Genomic DNA, 6,821 nt, shown 5'->3' with positions numbered 1-6,821 from the left:
TTTTTTTTTTTTTTTGAGGAGGAGTCTTACTCTCTTGCGCAGGCTGGAGTTCAGTGGCATGCTCCCGGCCACTGCAGCCTCAACCTGCAGGGCTCAAGTGATACTTCTGCCTCAACCTTCCAAGTAGCTGGAACCGCAGGTAGGCACCACCATGCCCAGCTAATTTTTTTATTGTAGAGATGAGGCCTCATCAAGTTGCCCAGGCTCGTCTGGAGCCCTTGGGCTCAGGCAATCCTCTTGCCTCTGCCTCCCAAAGTGCTGGGATTACAAGCATGAGCCACCACAATTTTTTTTTTTTTTTTTTAAAGAGTATCCTTTGTTGAATTGTCTTGGCATATTTGCTGAAAATCAATTGGCCACAAATGTAAGAGTTTATCTCTAAACTCTCCATTTTATTTTATTGATCTATATATTTAGCTCTATGCCACATAATCTTGACTCCTGTAGCATTGTATTAAATTTTAAATCTTGAAGTATAAGTTCTCCAACAATGTTAATCTTTTTCAAAATGTTTTGACTATTCTAGATCTTTTGCATTTCAAGGTAAATTTTTCAATTACTTTGTCAATTTCCACAAAAATGTCTAATAGAATTTGTCAAAAATGGAAGCTTCTGAGATTTTACCTTACTGAAAGATAACAAGTTTTAGAAAAAAGTTTGCAGACCCTTACTGTAACCTAACCTTCTAGGCTCTTAGGTCTCTATTTAAATCTACTTTTCTCATATTACTTCCTATTCATTCCTTTAATTTGCTCATTGTTTCCCTTACCGTAGCCATTTGTGTACCTTCCTTGGTTTCTCCTTAGAAGTGGCTTTTTCTATTATCTCCTCAAGTCTGAATCCTTTCCAGATCAAACATCTTACCTTGCCTCTCCCTTTCCTGCACCTTCCTCATCTTTTCAGTTAGAGGTGATCTCTATTAATAATCTCTGACCTCCCATAACACATTATTTCTATCTCATTAAGAACCAAAGATTTCCTTTTGTTACTTATGCATCTTGATTTATCAATAAAATATGTATACTAATAATGTCTATATCTCTCTCAGTTTTTCTACACAGGGTTTTAATCAATAAACATATTCACTGAACAGAGATACTGTAGTTTTTTGTGTGCATGTGATTTTCCTGTTTCTGCCATTAGATGGCAGTGTTCAAACTTTATAATACAATGAAATCCCAGGTTTAAAAATTAAATAGGATTCTGGGTCTGTGGCTTATCATTAATTTGTAGTATTCCACCAGAATTCTCTTATCATCTGCTTTGAAACAATCTTGCCATAGCATGCTATAAATATAGACAACCAAAGGAATTTGTTTGTTCATTGCTTCTATATGAAACTTCTCTTTCTGTATTGGCCTCTGGTGTGTGGAAGACAGACTTTCATTAAAGTTTTGAACCTCAACCCGTGCAGTCAGCTAGCATTTAAAAATTATTGTATAGCCGGGCTCGGTGGCTCAGCCTGTAATCCCACGCCTTTGGAAGGCTGAAGTGAGTGGATTGCCTGAGCCCGCAGGTTCGAGACCCGCCTGGGCAGCGAGACCTCATCTCTACAGTAAATCAAAAAATCAGCCAAGCGTGGTAGCGCATGCCTGTAATTCCGGCTACTTGGAAGGCTGAGGTGGAAGGATCGCCGGAGCCCAGCAGGTCAAGGCTGCGGTGGCTGGAAGTGGCCACTGCACTCCAGTCTGGGCGACAGAGTGAGACTCCAACTCAAAAAAAAAAAAAAAGAAAAAAATTATTGCATAGAGAACATTTGTGATGGTCTAAATCAATGGCATTTCCTGTCAAACATATAGATATTACCAGTACTATACCTCTCTTTCTCGAAAAACAGAATGAAATTAGCTCCAGGTCTCATGAAAGTAGGATATGAGCTGGGTGCAGTGGTTCATGCCTGTAATACCTGCACATTGGGAGGTGGAGGTAAGAGGATTGCCTGAACCCAGGGGTTTGAGACCAGCCTAGGCAACTTGTTGGGATCTTATCCCTACAATAAATAATTAGCCAGGCGTGGTGGTGCATGTCTGTGGTTCCAGCTACTTGGAAGGCTGAGGAGGAAGGATTTCCTGAGCCCAGCAGGTCGCCACTGCACTTCAGCTTGGGCAAGAGTGAGACTATGACTCAAAAATAAATAAAAAAGAAAGTAGGGCATGCTGGTGTGAACAGATTCCGGCATGGAACAGTTTCCATATTTTGCCTGAAATCTTTCCTAGAAAATTCCTATAATTTGGTGGATGGTTGACCACCTGGAAAAAAAATCCTCTGAAAATTCCTAGAACTTGGGTTAGAACTTATAAATTATGCAAAACAGAACTATTGGGCTTATTTGTAAGGAAAGTAGGGTGAGTTAAATAAACGTGTAGTTGTGTGCCTGTGGTTCAGGCTACACGGAAGGCTGAGGCGGAAGGATTGCCGGAGCCAAGCAGGTCGATGTTAGAGTGGCCGTGAGTGTGCCACCGCACTCCCGCCTAGGCGAGAGTGAGACTCCAACTCAAAAACAAACAAAAAATGTGTAGTGATATCAAAATAGCATGTGTCTAAAGGGAGATGGAAGCTCTACAGTAAAATACCAGAATCGTTCTTTTTAAAAGGATAGCTTCTATTTTTTTTTTTTTTTTGAGTTGGAGTCTCACTCTGTTGCCCAGACTGGAGTGCAGTGGCCGCTCCCGGCCACCGCAGCCTCGACCTGCTGGGCTCCGGTGATTCTTCCGCCTCAGCCTTCCGAGTAGCCGGAATTACAGGCATGCACTACCACGCCCGTCTAATTTTTTTGATTTTATTGTAGAGATGAGGTCTCGCCTGCCCAGGAAGGTCTCGAACCCGCGGGCTCGGGCAATCCACTCACTTCAGCCTCCCAAAGGCGTGGGATTACAGGCTGAGCCACGGAGCCCGGCTGACAGCTTCTATTTTAAGAATATTGTTCTAGTTTGACAGACCTCACTAACCCTAGCTTGGACTTAACAATGACCTCCTTTGAGCCCAGCTTAGGCAAACTCTTTGATGATAAATCCAGATTGCTGAAGCTTTTGTTTCTCACCAAAGGATTTTCTTGAAGTTTCTCCATGAGATTACCTGTCACTACAACAAATTTCTATTAAAGTGCTCTTCTTGCATAGACATCTTCAAAGATTATTGGCAGTTTCGTTTAGCAGAATGTTGTCTCTAACAACTTGGTAAACTATGACAAAAGCCTGTTTCCCTTAGGTCCCTGACATCTATGTGTCCTTAAAGAAGGAAGAGGAAGTGCACCATCCTGTAACTGTCCAGCTCAACCGCTTATCTCTTAGCACAAGTCCTGGGTATCGCGCATGGGTGCCAGGGAATTTTCTCATCCAAACTAAACAGTGATTAAAGGTTTTTCAACAAAGTCCTTTCCACGATTATGTTCTTACTCAATTACTCCAACAGGGTCCTCTTCCTCTTTGCTTCCTCTCTTTGCAAAGGCCTTCCCTCTCTGGTCTAAATTGGACAACTCTGACTCATCCTCAAGTGGTCAAAGGCCACTCCCTTGGCCTGGTGGGGTGGCTCACGCCAGTAATCCCAACACTTTGGGAGGCAGGTTGGGACGATCGCTTCAGCCCACAGTTCAAGACCAGCCCGCGGAGCATAGTGAAACCTCATCTCTAAAATTAAAAACAAATAAAATCAGCCAAGCCTGGTGATGCGCAACTGCCTGTGGGCCCAGCTATTTGGGAGGCTGAGGTGGAAGGATCGCCTGAGTCCAGGAAGTCGAGGCTGGGGTGAGCCATGATCTAGCCACTGCCCTCCTCCAGCCTGGGCTACAGAGTGTGACCCTGACCAAAAAAAAACAAAAAAAAAACAAAAAAAAAGCCGGGCCTATAATCCCAGCACTTTGGGAGGCCGAGGTGAATGGACTGCCTGAGCCCACAGGATCGAGACCAGCCTGGGCAACTTGGCGACACCTCATCTCTACCATAAGTCAAAAAATTAGGCGGGCGTGGTGGCTGGCGCCTGCCTGTAGTTCCAGCTACTTGGAAGGCTGAGGCGGAAGGATCGCCGGAGCCCGGCTGGTCGGGGCTGCCGTGGTCGTGAGCGCGCCGCTGCACTCCAGCTTGGGCGACAGAGTGAGACCCTGACTCAAAAACAAAACAACAACAACAACAAAAAACCATTCCCTGATGGAGGCTTCCTCGAGGAGGCCGCAGAGATCACAGCGAGCCGCTCGGCTTTCATCCCAGAATCACGGGATCATCTATTTTTGTGCCGGCCTCGCCCCCAGCGTGTAGGCCTCGAGGGCGGAGACGGGCGTTTTTTAAGTTTCTTCCCGTTTCCTTGGTCCAGCCGGCGGCGCGCGGCACGTTCGGCGACGCTGCGCGACGGGAGTTGTTACTGGGCCCTTCCTGCCCGCCGGAACCGACGGCGTCTCGTCACTCCGACATTTCCCCGGGGGCCCTGCCGCAGGCGAGCCTGCTGGCGCCCGTTTCCGGGCGCTCCAAAGCGAGCCGCGGCGCCCGCCGGGACCGAGCGAGTCCTCCCGATCACGACCGCCGCCCGCGATCCCGCAGACGAGACGTTGGAGTCTCCGAGAAAACGCTGCCCCGAAACGGAGTCCCGGGGTCTTTCTCCGCCGCGGGCTGGAGACGTCGTCCGCTTTTTCTAACGGCGACAGGAAGTCAAGGGGAAATCGTGGGACTCCGAGGTTTGGCGTGAGTGCTAGCTGGCCCTCCGGCTCGACGTGCGACCCCAGGTGACGTCCGGGAGCAGCGGGGGCGCGGCTCCTACCCCCGAGCTCCCGCAACCGCCCTCGCACCCGGCGCCACGCCCACCTCTGGGCGGAGTGCCGCCGTTCTCGCGAGAACGCCCGTCGCCTCGCCTCTTCGGATTGCGAGCTCTCGCGAGAAGAGGCTGAGAAGCCGGCCTGCAACCTGCCCCGGCGTCTCTGGTAGCCACCGCCTCCACGGCCGCCCCATTGGGGATCTGGCTGAGGGGGAAGCGGAGGCGTCGCTGGCCTCAGCCTTCGCCTTGGCCCTCCGTGGACGCTCAAGGGGGACCACAGGTTCGAGGATGCCTGGACTCTGCCGGGGAACTCGGCGGGGGCGGTGCGGGAGGCTGGGCTTGGCGGGGGCGAGGCTCGGCGTGCTGGGCGGGCTGGGCTGCCGGACCCTGCGGGAACCGTGGGGGCGTTTTGGCCACTGTCGCGCGGTTGGGAGAGGCCGAGGTGGGACTTGAGTTTGGGGGCTGCCGCTTTGGGGTCGGGAGTCCGGAAGCCCTGCCCCGGGGGTGAGGGCGATTCCCCCATCGCTCCTTTCCAGGGCAGGGGGAGCCCTGTGCCCCGCCCCTTTCCTGTCACCGCCGGCGGACGCAGCGGCAGCCGGAGGAGGGCGCCTCACAATGACGGGGGGGGATGAGGTCGCGGGTCGTCTCCCGGGGGGTGGAGAAGGCGTGGGACCCCGCAAGGGTGCCGCGTGGGTTTATGCTGTGACGGTGTCACGCGTGGCAAAGCTTTGTGTTCCCCAGACTTGCAGAGAACAGGTTGTGATTCTTTCGGGTTCTCATGCAAGTCCCCCGACACCCTTATCTTTGGGAAGCGGACCGGGGAACAGGTGAGCCACCACTGAGTAATTTGTTGGTGTGGCCCAATGTGACCCTCCTTGGGCCTCCCAGATTTCCTACTTGTCAGTATCCCGAGTCCACGATGAAATGTCACTAGTCTGGTCACCAGTCATGCAGAAGAAAGCGCTTCACTTGGGTGTCACTTGGTGCACTTAGCAAAGGTAGTTATGTTACAGATTTTTAAAGTCTTTGAGAGGCTTGATGCGTTTTATTTAAATTGACAACCGAAAGCAGCGTAGGATGTAGATTTTATTTCTAGGACAGTTGGGTTTCTTCTTACTCTTTTTTTTTTTTTTGAGTTGGAGTCTCACTCTGTCACTCAGACTGGAGTGCAGTGGCGGCTCCCGGCCACCGCAGCCTCCACCTGCTGGGCTCCGGCGATCCTTCCGCCTCAGCCTTCCAGTAGCTGGAACTGCAGGCGCGCACTACCACGCCCGGCTGATTTTTTAAAAAAATTTATTGTAGAGATGAGATCTCGCCAAGTTGCCCAAGCGGGTCTCAAACCCGCGGGCTCAGTCAATCCACTCACCTCAGCCTCCCAAAGCTCTGAGATTACAGGCTGAGCCACCGAGCCCGGCTTTTTCTTACTCTTAACCCTCAGCCTTCCACCTTCACAAATTTGATCCAAAATTTTTAGAGGGGGAGGATTAGGGATGCATTTTGGATGGAAACTATAGAAAAGGGAATAAAAGACATTACAAAGAACGCAAAGAGGTTCTGTCCTAGACAGCCCAGCCCCGACTGAAGTTGTGGCCTGACAGCCAGGTGTGAGTTGCCACTGGAATATAAAACAGCAATAGAAGATACATGGGAAAGGATTTGATGATGGATTGAGACAGGTTTAAAAAGTGTGTAAAGAGAATTATTTTTGAAGGCTTCCGACTTACTAATTTGTGTTGTATAAGTTTCCCCGGGTGCTCTTCTTATACATCCAGAGGTTCTGAGGTGTGGAGCGTGTGGTAGGGAACTGCAGAGAAAGTCAATTGGGAAAAAGGGCTTCGACAATGTTTCTGTATTCTTTCACCATTTTTCTTACTCCCCAAAAAACTTTCAGATAGACTTTTCACCTTCTATAATATGTTATCCTTTCATCAGCCTGGAATTTTGTCCTTTCTCTCCCTTTCTTCTAAGCCTTGTGAAATTATTATTATTATTTGAGTTGGAATCTCACTCTGTCACCCAGGCTGGAGTGCAGTGGCATGCTCCCAGCCACTGCAGCCTCGACCTGCTGGGCTCAGGTGATC

The 6,821-nt window shown here is 49.6% G+C and overlaps 1 protein-coding gene across 2 annotated transcripts in view; it reads left to right on the top strand.

The window, feature by feature from the left end:
• The first annotated feature begins 4,901 nt into the window (after window positions 1-4,901).
• BTBD10 (BTB domain containing 10) overlaps window positions 4,902-6,821 on the top strand; it is an 88,414-nt gene continuing 86,494 nt past the window's right edge. For both annotated transcript variants that reach the window (XM_008065980.1, XM_008065978.2), the window contains exon 1: window positions 4,902-5,020. The gene's annotated coding sequence lies outside the window, so the exon portion shown is untranslated. The remainder of the gene's footprint in view (window positions 5,021-6,821) is intronic.

This window comes from Carlito syrichta, unplaced genomic scaffold (assembly GCF_000164805.1).
Source record: "Carlito syrichta isolate Samal-C Ts95f unplaced genomic scaffold, Tarsius_syrichta-2.0.1 Scaffold308824, whole genome shotgun sequence".
In the NCBI taxonomy this organism is placed as follows: Eukaryota; Metazoa; Chordata; class Mammalia; order Primates; family Tarsiidae; genus Carlito; species Carlito syrichta.
Note: the sequence above shows the minus strand (reverse complement) of the source record. Positions and strands in the feature narration are given on the sequence as shown.